The 14,241-nt window shown below is 37.8% G+C and overlaps 1 pseudogene; it reads right to left on the reverse strand.

The window, feature by feature from the left end:
* The window catches only part of LOC129945085 (tyrosine--tRNA ligase, mitochondrial-like), a 79,583-nt pseudogene that overhangs the window by 12,793 nt on the left and 52,549 nt on the right, over positions 1 to 14,241 (reverse strand).

The following is a 14,241-nucleotide window of genomic DNA, read 5'->3' on the forward strand; positions in this document are numbered from 1 at the left end:
TACTCATGGTGTTTTGTTCTGAGTCTTATACCTTCATAGTGTCTTTCTGAACTGTCAAGGACTTTTCTAAACTAAATAATTTCGAATTCACCTCTTTCATGTTCTTTTCAAACAGCTTGTACATTTCTGACAAACCATCTGCAAGAACACTCATTGTTTTTTTTTTTTTATATATATAATAAGCACACACTCAAGGGAATATTACTACCCTTTATATTTATATATAATAAGCACACACTCAAGGGAATATTACTACCCTTATTATGCAGAGTCACAGTGTGAGCACTAGGAAGAGGAGAGAGTTTTTAAAAGGAGATGTCGATGCACATTATTTTTGAATTCTTGAATATTGCAATGACTAGGAAAGACAGAGTTGTGTAAGGCATTAAATATTGCGTAATACGGCTAAAGAACGATATCTGTACTTGACAGTATCGCCGAAGCTGGACTTGAGGTTATACTGATGAGCATTCCTAGAAGCACGAGTATTACCGTTTAACTGTTTAAGGGGAGGAATGCACCTGGCTATTTCACTAGAGCATAAGCCGATGTTCAAGCGAAGTAAATGAACTTATGACGATATTATCAATTATCAATTTAAATGTTCTACGTTCAATACTATCCAAGAGTCTTAAGTAAGTTGCAGAAGCACCAGCCCAGCGATGGGAGTTATACTCAAGCTTTGGACGTCTATAAGTCTTGTAAATAGATAACAGCCAGATCAGAAGGGGTGAAATAGTTCTTGCATAGCCTAAGGAAACCCAAACACGTTGCAGCATTTTTGGCGACATCGCGTATGTGATCATTCCACAAGAGGTGGTTGGTGACACAAATACAGAGAATATTGAGGTGTTCAGTCTCATTGATGCAAGTACCATAAATGGATAATGGCAATGGGGGTATATCTTGCTTTAACGATAAAGGACAGCATTGCGTTTTTGAAGCATTAAATTCCAACAAAGCTGTTTGGGTCGGAATTTAATGAGCTAATCATATTTTGTAGTTGCTGTTCCATATCCGAAGAAGAGAGATATGAGTCTGAAAACGAATATGAAAAACTAAGAGTTCTATCGTCAGCGAAACAATGTATTGGATTAGATGTTGCAGACATGAGATCATTAATAAAAACGAGAATTAGTATCGGAGATAGAACAGAGCCCTGGGACACACCAGCATTTATTTTATGGTTTAAAAACTTGAATGGATGTTGGATGTTCAAATGCATTCAAGAGGACACAAGCGTCCACAGGTTTTTCTCAAAACCAACCTCTGTCTATCAACTCTACTCTAACCTCCTTGTGGTGAACATCGGGTGCCTAGTACCTCAACTGGAGATTGGGTTCCAACCCCACAGGAAATATGTTGGGGGCAGCAAACTAGAGGGGTGGGGAGTGGTGTTCCCACTAAGGCACCTCTCCTTATCCAGACGGCAGTGGAGGAATTCCTGAGATGGAATCAACGGTGGCGTCTACAGTTCCAGTAAAGTTGAACTCCTTAGTGAACACCTTATAGGGCTTCTTCGACTTATTCGGAGCCCAGGCCGTTAAGGAGCGGGTTTATCCGGCTCCCAATCCTTGGAGCTATACTTAGGATCTGGCCCTCCAGATACGGACGGATTTACTGTTGACAACCAACGCAAACGAATAAAGGACAACGAACTTCGGATATGCACGTGGAATGTTAGTTCCCTTAACAGACCAAGTGCGGCCGAAGAATTAGCGGAGGCCCTAGACCGCTATATAGCAGATATCACCGCCATCCAGGAAATACGATGGGATGAGCCGGGCAAAAAGAGGATGAAAAACTGCGATATTTACCATCGTGACTGCTACCACGAAAACCAACAGCGCTTATTTGGATGCGGCTTCCTCCTTGGAGCCAGACATAGACAAGAAGTCTTGAGCTATAGGTGCAACAATGAGCGCATCAACGCTAAATTCGGCAACATTAGCCTGATATGCGCGCACTCCGAAAGATGACAACACCAAAGATATGTTCTTCAAACTTCTGGACAAAACATATGAGCAGTGCCCTAGCTACGATATTAAAATAGTCCTGAGCGATTTTAATGCCAAGCTAGGAAGGGAAGACATCTTTGGTGGAATAATCGGGAAGAACAGCCTGCACGACAACCCTTCCGACAACATATTAAGGCTCATAGATTTTGCTGCGGGGCGAAACGTGATGGTAGCTAGTACGCGTTTTGCACACCTCAACATCCACAAAGGTACTTGGACTTCTCCAGATCAATCTACCGTCAATCAGATTGACCATATTGCGATCGAAGCCAGACACGCGACCATTACCTCGTTGTAGCCAAGGTAGCACTTCGGATTTCCAGACCCAAAGCAAAACAGGGAGGTGCTGGAAAAAGGTACAACGTCAAACGGCTACAATTGCCAGAGATCGCCAAATCCTTTTCCGACCGAGTTACAAGTAACCTTTCTCGAAGTTTTCTGCCGTCAACACAATGTATCGAAAACCAGTGGCAACATTGCCAATATGCATTCAGAGAAGCCGCCTCTGATGGGCTGGGTTTCAAACAGCCACCAACAAGGAACCCCTGGTTTGATGAGGAATGTCGGCAGGCAAATACAGCCAAACAACAGGCACGCAAAGTGGCGCTGCATAAAAGGACAAGAGCTGCTTATGAGCTCTATGAGCAAAAGAGGCGAGAGGAACGTCGACTACTCAGAAGGAAAAAGAGAGGGCATAAGAAGGTGCGTTCGAAGATGTTGAGAGGTTTAAAAGCAGGAATAAAAATCGAAAGTTTTATGAACAGGTGAAACGAAATTCACAGGTACATAAACCTAGAACCGAAGGCTGCAAAGACGAAAGTGGAAACATCATAGTGGAACCGCAGTGAATGCTGATATGGAAGTACCACTTCTGCAGACTGTGTAACGGCGACGACGAACTGAATTCAGCTGTCAGGCAGGATGATCCATTTAATATAGACGACGAAAGCCAACAATCCTGTCCTCCCGACTTAGACGAAATAAAGATTTCCATATCTAAGTTGAAGTCTAATAAAGCCACTGGAGCGGATGACTTGAATGCCGAGTTCTTTAAAGCAGCTGGAGATAAGTTGGTTAGGAGCATGCACCAACTTATCTTTTGGTCGGAAGAAAGCATGCCCGATGAATGGAACCTCAGTATTGTTTGCCCGATCCTGAAAAAAGGAGACCCTCTAAACTGCACCAACTATAGAGGAATCAGTCTCCTTAACATCGCCTATAAAATCTTCTCTGCCGTAATATGTAAACGTCTAATGCCCATCGTCAACAACCTGATAAGTCCTTATCAGTGTGGTTTTAGACCAGGAAAATCCACAGTTGATTAGATATTCACATAATGTCAGATCGTGGAAAAAACCCAAGAACACAAAATCGACACCCACCATCCACGTCCGTTTGTGCAGGATGACCATAGAGAATTCACGCTGCTTCATAGAGGTGGGAAACAACTTAACAGAACCTTTCGATGTCAAAAAAGGTTTTAGACAAGGTGATGCGCTGTCATGTGATTTTTTTAACATCGTGCTTGAAAGAATAGTGCAGAGCTCACACGTCAACACTTGAGGCACTATCTTTCAAAAGTCGGTCCAATTACTGGCATGTGCTGATGACATTGACATAATCGGAAGAACTCAACGTGATGTCTATGGGGCTTTTTTGAGTATTGAAGCAGAGGCGGCAAAAATGGGTTTAACGGTTAATGATGGCAAAACAAAGTACATGCTGTCGTCAAGAAAGGACATACATCACCGACGTCTTAGTCAAAACGTCACCATCGACAGACGTAACTTTGAGGTAGTCAAGGACTTCGTCTACCTAGGCTCCGCTGTAAACGCAGAAAACAACACCAGCGCTGAGATTAAAAGCAGAATAACTCTTGCTAACCGCGGTTTCTCTGGACTAAGAAAGCAATTGAGTGGTAAAGTCCTCTCTCGAGGGCCCAAAGTGTCGCTGTATAAGACCTTTATCATCCCCGTCCTGCTATACGGTGCAGAAGCATGGACTATGACAAAAGCGGATGAAAGCACCTTGGGTCGCTTCGAGAGAAAAGTTCTACATGTGATCTACGGCCCCGTATGCATCGAAGGGGAGTGGAGGAGAAGATAGAACGAAGAGCTGTACGGGCTGTACAGCGCGGTAGACTTAGACAGAAGGGTAAAAGTCCAACGACTAAGATGGCTGGGTCATGGAAACCAATGCTCCGGCTCGGAAAGTCTTCGAATACACACCCACAGGACACCGCAGTAGAGGAAGACCGCGAAGCAGGTGGCGCGCTCAAGTGGAAGGTGACCTCACCCAACTTGGAGCGCGAAACTGGAGATATCTAGCTAGGGACCGAGCAATATGCAGAAGTTTGTTGGGTTAGGCCCTAGTTCACACAGGACTGTAGCGCCACCTTAAGTAAGTAAGTAAGACTTTAATCCATCCAATACTACTTGTATTGAACGATACGAAAATTAAGTACTAATCCAATGAAGCAGGGATTCATGAAAACGGAAAGCTAGCATTTTCGATAAGATAGCCTGATGACCAACCATATTAAATGCTTTTAAAATATATAGTGCAATAATCTTACGTTCTCCAAAGCGATGTTAAGATTTGCTCATCTGTTCGGTGAGATGAACCACGAGATCACCAGTGCACATATTGCTTCGAAAGCCGTACTGACGGTCATTAAGAAGCTTTCGATCTTCAAGATATTTCTTGAGCTTATAATTAATCAGCGTTTCCATAAACTTGGAAAGAAGGGACGTAAGTTCATTCGGTTAAAGAATATTCGCCTTTTTTGGCGAAAAAAAGGACAGATAATAAATCTTACGCAACGGTTTTGTCAGCGTTGAAGAACACCTCTTCAGAACAATAGCGGGGATACCAACCGGACCAGCGGATTTATGTGTGTTTAGATCTTTAAGGACTCTTGCCACAGTACGAGTGCGAAGAAGGATTGGTCCCATAGAATCACTTACTCGTTCAAGTACAGGCGGAGTCATAATACTCACTAGTAGCGTATAATTGGCGGCGAACTGCCTAGCAAAGAGATTAGCTTTCTCTAAAAAGCTTACAAAAGGAGTGTCATTGACAACAAACGTAGAAACCGATGAAGAGGAAAAATTCCTTATGTTAATTACAAATGACCAAAAATTTGTCCTGCCTTTGGGACATTGCAGTATTTTTTGCCATAATTTTTGGTCATGTAAAAATTTGGTCTATCGAATATGGGCGTTGCAGGCCTTCCTGGCTTGTTTTAAATTTTTCCGGCTTTCCTCAATACGGTTGGCTTTATAGCAACGGAAACTAACCTCTTTGGCCCTTATAACCTCTTAACAGCTCGCATCAAACCACCTTAACCCTGTTCTCATTACCAGGACAATTAAACTTGTGGTCATATCAGCGCTTTCGTCAACGTCACTATCGAGGAAGCATAGTGACCAGTTAAAGATAATTATTGAGACCGTACCAGTTGGCTTTCTCGTATTGCCAAACGGTTCTCTTAGGAGCTCTTTCTTTAACTAAACAGTTTTGACACGAGAAATTTGCTGATATGACACAATGGTCAGATGTGCATAGAGGGGATAGAACACTAACAGTGTACTCATCAGGGTCAGAGGTAAGAAACAAGTCAAGAGTGTTTTCTGCTCGACCTTCAACGTCCGACATTCGGGTGGGCTCGTTGATCAGCTGAGTTAGGTGGTTCAATTCAGTGAAGATTTCTGCACACACTCCATCGGGTGTTGCCTGGCCTGAATGTTGAAGTCATGAAGAATTGTGTATATTGAAATCACCCGTAACAACGATTTCAGTGCGAGGATAGGATGAAACAATTCCTTGGATGCATTCAGACAAAGCATCAAATTCACGAGAAGCTGATACTCAGTCTAAATTAGGGCTTCGATAAAGGAAGCAGTAGTGAATGATTTGCTTATTTACGGAGAATTTAAACCACGCATTATTAAAAAAGGAATTGGTGCAAAGACCATATTGTGGTAAGAGCTGATAAGCAACATCATTCTTGAGGTATATGGCCAGGCCATGATGGGAAAAGAATAAAGGCACCAAGCTATGCCCATGAATACAAAATTCAGCAGGATGTTAAACCAATACAGATAGAGATGAGCAATAAAATACACTGAATTGAAACACAGAATAATTATCAATACCCTTCACTACTAGATTATGCCATAGCAGTGACGAGAAAATTCAATTCAAATAATCTGCTGAAACACAATCACCATATCGACTAATTCCTATCGTAATTGATTCATAAACTAGGCTGTGCAACGTGAAAAAAGGGGAGAGTAAATAAAGGATGGTACTCACTGTGATGTGCTGTGCTGAGTGGCTTATGATTTTTTGTTATTGGTGTTTTTTTCTGTTGTTCTTGAGTGGCGTGATTACTTTATTGTTGTTTTATTTGGGGATGCACTATTGTTTTTTTTTGCTTCGGAACCACTTGTGAATTAATGCGTGGTTTTTTGTTGTGGTAAATTATTGTAATTTTGTTTGTTTATTGAAATTTATGTGCATACATATGTATAATTATAATTAGTTGACGGTAAAAAATAAAATGCTCCACGACACGGTTTACAACTTTTTGCAACTTTTTGCGTTCTTTCGTACAAATCGAATGCCGTCAGTGCGTTTATATTTGGTGATTAGTAGTTGCATTCGTACAAGTTCGGTTTAGATTTTGTCCCATTTCTTCTGTTTGTAATCGTTCTTGTTCAAGTTCATAGTTTTGCTATATATACATAAGTTAATAATATATTTCCCACATTCCCATATCTCCACTTGCACCTCTTATTATTCCACGTTCTCCCACATTCGTTATCTCTACTTGTATCTCTTATTTTCCCACGTTCTCGCACCTTACTTTTTGTCCACTTCCTGCACGCGAAGTGTCATATTGTAATAATTTTAATGTAATTTAAGAAAAGCTTGCAAATACAAAACCAAAATGTTTTATTCGCTTTGCAAGCGAAAATAGAATGAAGTAAAAATATATTAAATAAAGTCAGTTTAAAAACAGAACTGAACGACTATAGGTCTTTTATTTACTGGCGCCCAACTTTAAAATTCGAGAGCAATTAAAATTATAAATCATAAAAACATCGATCACAGAAGAACCGACAGAAGAACCCAGAAAATTAACCAGAGAAGAACCCACATATACAGAAAAACAAACGAAACCAGAGAAGAACCCACATCAGATACAGAAAAAAAAACGAAATGCAGATAAAGTTATTAATTGTGTAACTGTTAATTTTTTATATTTATGCAACTTTTGTTCTAAATTATCTACGAGTATCTATTACCATATACATTAAGTTCATATATGTACATAAATATTTATTGCTAATTTTGTGACTGTGCTTAGAATTATTGTTATTGAAAAATGTCTGAAATCGCGCAAACAATAGCATCGGCCGTGCGGGTGGCTGTCGAAGCAGCTTGTGAAACAATGGTGAGAAGAATGGCGGATTTAGGGGTAGAAAATAAAAATAATAACGATCGGTTAAACGAAAAAATTTTCGAGCTTTCGGAAAAATTAAATTCTATTCAATTACCGCAAACAGTTGTTCCCTACCAACCCATTTCTGTCGCGACACCCGAAATAGTATGTCATATATCACTCGATGTAGTGAAATCTGTACCACATTTTAAAGGTGAACGTGAGAGATACATTTCGTGGCGTCAAGCGGCCAAGACAGCAATAGCACTATTCGATCATATAATGGATCAGAGCGGTATTATCAAGCCGTTGCAATAATTAGGAACAAAGTTGTTGGATCTGCCGATTTAATTTTATCGTCATTCAACACTGTTCTTAATTTCGATGCAATAATTGCTCGCCTTGATAATGCATATTCTGACAAACGCTCACTACACGTACTCGAAAACCAAATGAGCATTCTATGGCAAGGACATTTATAGATCTCTGAGTATTACGACAAGATAGAAAAACATCTCACGTCTACCTCCAATAAAATCTGAATGGAATATTCAGGCAATAATGTTCTTATTAACTCATTAGCATCAAAATACAGAGCAGATGCATTGCTAGTATTTATTTCAGGCCTTAATAAGCCTATTTGCAATATTTTATTTTCTTCCGGTTGTGAAGACCTGCCATCTGCATTAGCAAAGGCACAGGAGCTTGAGGGTAATCATCACAGGTACGAATTTGCAAGAGCATTTGATAAAAATGTATCATATGCTAGTACAAGTGGTTTTCCAAGAAGTAACCCTCACTATAAACGTGTTGTTCAAGTAAAACCCCAAGCCCCCCAAGCCCAAGTTTCCTCGACTGATAACCAGCAGAAGCAAAACCATCAATCAGATCCATACGATCACATGAGCGTGGATAACTCGTCAATAGGTTAATGACCGATACATTATTAAAAATAATTAATTGACACACGGTACACTTAAAACAAATAGAACCGTTAACTTAATAAAGAAAATATAAGAACTTAGAAAATGAAAAAAAGCACATTGCACTAAAAAGAAAAGAAAAAAAGCATATTTCACTAAACAATTATAATTTATATGTGTTCTTTAGTAGGTTAGACAGTTAACAATAAATATATTAATTATTGGACACTTCATGTGAATGTAATCTTCTTTACTCATGGCAGAGTCAATGATAAAGGCTAAAGCCTCCTCAGGGGAGTAGGGTGTGATACCAGAAGTCTTTGGATCATCATACACCTTATTTTGAAACACGTTTCACTGCTGGCAGAACCAAGTCGTTTTTTAACCAGGTTGAATAAGCCAGGGTGAATCTCTCAATTTTCCAATTCGAGTTCCTCCACTTTCTCAACAGTTTCGATACAAACACTTTCAGAACAGTTTTAATTTGTAAAGCACTGTCTTTTTACTGTTCATAAACTCTATAATTGTCCAATACATAGCTTGTTAATCGTTCCACACACTTAGATGATGATAATTTATAAAAATTTTCGTTTTGTAGCACTGAAATCAGATCCATTTTCCTTATATGCAATTTCGAGTGACTTCGATCATTCCGACTAATTATCAATAAAAGAAGATAGTATCGCAATGAGTTGATTTGAGTTCTCAAAATTCACAATAATAACGGTCAACAAACAACTTAATAAAAATATCAACGACAGAAAGAGGAACCTAGCGGAACTTTTGTTGCAAGCTTCAGTAAACATGAATTTTAAAGTAAAATTTGTCTAGGACCGCAATATAATATTTTAATATTTACCATCACATTGTTTTTTATTTAACAGTCCTTATTAAATATTCATACCTGTAGATAAAATATTCTTGATCACTTTGTATATTTTACCACGAGACTGAAAAAAAATGCGTTATGTTTCATTGACGGTTAAGTGAGCAATCAACCGTACCATCACTTAGCTCATTTGCCGGACTCTCGTAGTCTTTTATTTTATGCCAGAAAATATAACTTCCCACTTAGTATCTACCAAGAGCATACCTTCCAGCTCATCTATCAGGTGTACTAAGATCAGTAAACCAAAACGCTTTGTTTCCTCTTTTAAATTAATAACGAATCCCACTTACTTTGATTCTATTTGCAACCCAAATATATGGCCCGCAGAGGCTTTAGTCAAAGAATTTACTCAAAGTCAAAAACAGGGTTTTTCTTTGAAAAACAAATCAAAAAACTTAACAGGCTTGCGCTTTTCTACCAAAACGTAAGGGGACTTCGTAGCAAGACTACTGACATTTTTCTTAACTCCCAATCATTTCCACACGACGTATTCGTTTTGACAGAAAGGTGGCTTAATTCAAGCTTTTCCGACACAGAACTTTTTAGTCAAGAGTTCGAAGTTTACAAAAAAGATCGTCATGTTGGTAATGCAAAGGATTTAGGTGGAGATGTTCTCATAGCGGTAAAAAATACATATTTCTCTTCTTCTATATCTTTTCCATTTGTATTATCAATTGAACTGGTATGTGTAAAGATAATGGTACAGACTAAGACTTTTTTCATTTTAAACGTTAACATTCCTCCAAATTTTAATTTACCACACATTGACTGGATTCCATCCGAAGACGAATCCTGCCTTGAAGCCTCTCCTTCTTCTTCACAAATGGAACTATCTCTTCTCGATAAAGTCCTTCTTACTGACTTACAGCAAACTCAAAAAATCGAATTCTCGATTTAGTCTTTTCTTCTGACGCTATTAGTACTCTTGTTCTAGAATCTAGATCAGGAATTACTAATATTGACAAATATCACCCCCCTTTGGACATTTTTTTTGACTTAAGTAATCACCTTACTAATCACAGTAATTCTTTTGATTGCTTATATAATTTTGATTTCAGAAGAGCCAATTTCCAGCAGTTGTCTGAAGATTTAACCATTTCTGGAATTGCTGATACACTAGCATTTTCTAACATTGACGAAGCAGTTTCAACTTTTTATAGGATCCTTAATAATTGTTTTGAAAAAAATGTAATGATAAGGAAACCAAGAAATACGAACTTTAGCCATCCTTGGTACACGAAAGAATTGCGTTTACTGCGTAGCAAAAGAAATGTTACTGATATGGGTACCTCTTTGAAAGAGAATCCTAAAAAATTTTGGAATTTTGTAAACTCAAAGAAAAAATGAGATGGCTTTCCAGTTAACTTCACTTACAAGAACCTTTCGTTAGATAAAACTTTTGATATCTGTAACGCTTTCGCAACGAATTTCCATGAGTCATTTGCTAATAGCCCTCAAGTAGTTGATGAAGTATATTTTCATAATCTTCACACTTTTTCGCAAACTAGCTGTAGTCACATACCTGTGCTACAGAGTACGGTCCTTGATCTTTTATCTGCGTTGAATGATGACTGCTCAGCCGGTCCTGATGGTATTCCCCCGATAGTACTAAAAAAGTGTAGTAATGCTTTAGTTGAGCCCCTTACGTTTTTATTCAAACTTTCTCTAAAAACAGGCAAATTTCCCAATATAAGTTAACACCTTAACACCCTGTAATTTGCTATTTGCTATAAAAGTTACAGCAAAGACATATTTTATTATTCAATTGCTGGATTATGCGCAGAAGCTGATAAGTAAACCGTACGGTCATGCTCTCTTTTTTGACATCAACTGTATAATCGCTGCTCTGCAGTGTTTTTTGCTGGACAAGTATTTAGTGGTTGGGGAATCGGCGATTACTTTTTTGGAAGCCGCCACTCGAAGCATAAGTGTCTCTTTACTTTAAGTGTTAAATAAAAGTCTATACTTAGAAATTATAAAAGCGTTTTACTTTTACTTATATGGAAGAAGTCATTTCTAACACCAATTTTCAAGAAAGGTAACAAGTCGGATATATGCAACTACAGGCCCATTGCAAAGCTTTCTTGCATTCCTAAAGTATTTGAACAAGTTGTTTGTGAAAGCGTAGCATATTTTAGTAAAAATATCATTTGCGAACAGCAACATGGTTTTGTGAAAAAAAGATCAACCGTTACTAATCTCTTCACATTCTCAAACATATGTTCAAACGCTTTAAAACAAGGTTATGAAGTTGACTGTGTATACACTGACTTTTCTAAAGCTTTTGACCAACTTAGCCACGGAATTATTTTATTTAAACTTAAGGGGCTCTTGGTTTTCCACCATTTTTCTTAGCTTGGATTAAGTCATACCTTAAAAACAGATCCTACGAGGTAAAATTTAGAAATTGTCATTCTGAACCTTTTGTTGCTCAATCTGGTGTTCCCCAGGGAAGCCATCTTGGCCCTTTTCTGTTCATCCTGTCTATTAACGATGTATCGTCATGCCTACGCTCAAGTGAACTTCTCATTTTTGCTGACGATATGAAGATTTTCAAAATAATAAAGTCCAACCATGATCGTATTCTTTAACAAGCCGACATTGATAGTTTCACATTTTGGTGTGGGAAAAATAGCCTTTTACTCAACCCTTTAAAATGCCAGACTATAACTTTCACTAAAAAACTAATCAGTAACGTATTTGACTACTGTATATCACAGCAAAAACTCTGTCGTGTCTCCACATTTAAAGATTTAGGTATACATTTCTGTTCCAACTTAGAGTTTACACATCACATTAATGTTATTGTTAATAAGGCAAGTTCTATGCTTGGTTTTATAAAACGCTGGGCAAAGGAGTTCAATGATCCCTATGTTACCCTTTCTTTGTATAATTGCCATGTTCGTCCTTATCTTGAATATGCTTCGTAAGTATGGACTCCCTATTACGAAATTCATAAAAAACGTTTTCAATCATTTCAACATAATTTTATTCGCTTTGCCCTAAAGGTTCTTCCTTGGGATGATCCTTATGATCTGCCTACCTATGAATATCGTATTCTGCTTCTTCAAATGCAATCTCTCCATCAAAGGCGTGTTAATAATGACTTAATATTTCTTCATTAACTCATTAAAGGTGAAATTGATGCACCTTTTTTGCTATCTTGTGTACATTTAAATTACCGAGGCGGAACTCATCACCTGCGTATTTTTGAATTTATACATGTTGACTTCCATAGAACTAACTATGGTAAGAATGAAGCTTTACGTCGAATGAGCATTTTATATAACTTAAACTGTTAATAGATAGATTTAAATTTAAATAAGGTGGGATTAAAATCATTGTTTAGAACCAGTGCTCCACTATCGTAAACGTTCTCATTTTATTTTTTGTTGTATAATAGTTAAATGCTAATTTTGTTTTTTATTTTGTGCATGTGTTAGGCTATATTTGTATTATTTTTTACTAACAACTAACACATGCACTTATGATGAGCCTCTGAGCGTAGTTTGACGCTTGCTTTAAGCTTACTACTTTCTGAAATTCTGAAGTGTAAAAAAAAACATAACAGAGGCGACTTATGCTCTTTGTGATTCACAGACCATCTGACTAAAAAAATACAAGCTTATTTAGACTCTACCTTTATTTTGATAAACTTTTTGGCCTCCTAAACTAGTCATTTTGCCGTGTGTGCGACGCAGTAAAAAATCGCAAAATCGACCAGCAGCGGTGCCAGGTAGCAGCAAACAGACTACCAGGCAATAGCCGCAAACCTTTGAGAACAGAGCATCAAAGCGCTCACTAGAGTCCTGCAGGGCACCACTATCGAAAGCCCAGAGAACTAATTTTCTAGACGAATACGAAGACGATTATGAAAACCTCGATGAGGAATATGAAGATCAGATTTATTTCTTAGATTAAAGTCGGCTTTACCATTTGTTGAAAAGAAACTCAATGGCAAAACTGTATTGAGAATCCTAGTAGACACTGGTACAGCCAAAAACTATATCAAACAAATTCCGCAATTAAAAGTCATTCCAAATAGTAAACATTTTAAGGTTAAGTCCCTCCACGGTGAAAATAAAATAACTCACAAATGTAAAATACAATTTTGTGGTATAATAACAGAGTTTTTTATCCTTCCCCAATTAGAAACCTTCGATGCGATTATAGGGTATGATTTTCTCGCGCAGAGAAAAGCGCAAATTGATACAAAACGTTCTTTGTTAGTTTACGAAAATGGGGAGATGGAAATCAAATTTTTATAATGCGAACAGGTTAATAATTTAGAAATCGATATGAAAACAATTCCTAACACCGTCAAAAGTGAATTTAAGGAATTAATCGAAGAATTATCAGAAGTGTTCGCCCAACCGGATGAGAGATTACCTTTTAACAAAAAAATAAAAGCAACCATTAAAACAATAGACTCAGAACCAATATATTCCAAACTGCTCCCAGCATTTTTCAACGAACAATAGACAACATATTGCGAGATGAAATAGGCAAATGTTGTCATGTTTATATAGATGATGTAATCATTTTTTCGCAGACAGAAAGAGATCATCTAGAAGACATAAGGAACATTTTTTCTAAGCTTACATGCGAATATCTCTAGAAAAATGTTAATTTTTTAAGCATGAACTTGAATTTTTAGGATTTCTTTTCTCTGGAGACGGCATTAAAACCTGCCCAAATAAAGTCAAAGACATTGTAAAACACTTCGTGCACTAAGATCTTTTCTGGGTCTGTCTGGTTATTACCGTCGCTTTGTTAAAGATTATGCCCAAATAACCAAACCTTTAACAAAATACCTAAGAGAAGAAAACGGAAATATAGGAACGAATAAGTCTAAGAACATAAAAATGTATCTAAATACTGAGGCTATATGTGCCTTTAATAGAATAAAGAACATTTTAGCCTCAGAAGATGTTTTACTATTCTATCCTGATTTTCAAAAGC

The sequence above is a fragment of the Eupeodes corollae genome, chromosome 2 (assembly GCF_945859685.1).
Source record: "Eupeodes corollae chromosome 2, idEupCoro1.1, whole genome shotgun sequence".
Classification (NCBI taxonomy): Eukaryota; Metazoa; Arthropoda; class Insecta; order Diptera; family Syrphidae; genus Eupeodes; species Eupeodes corollae.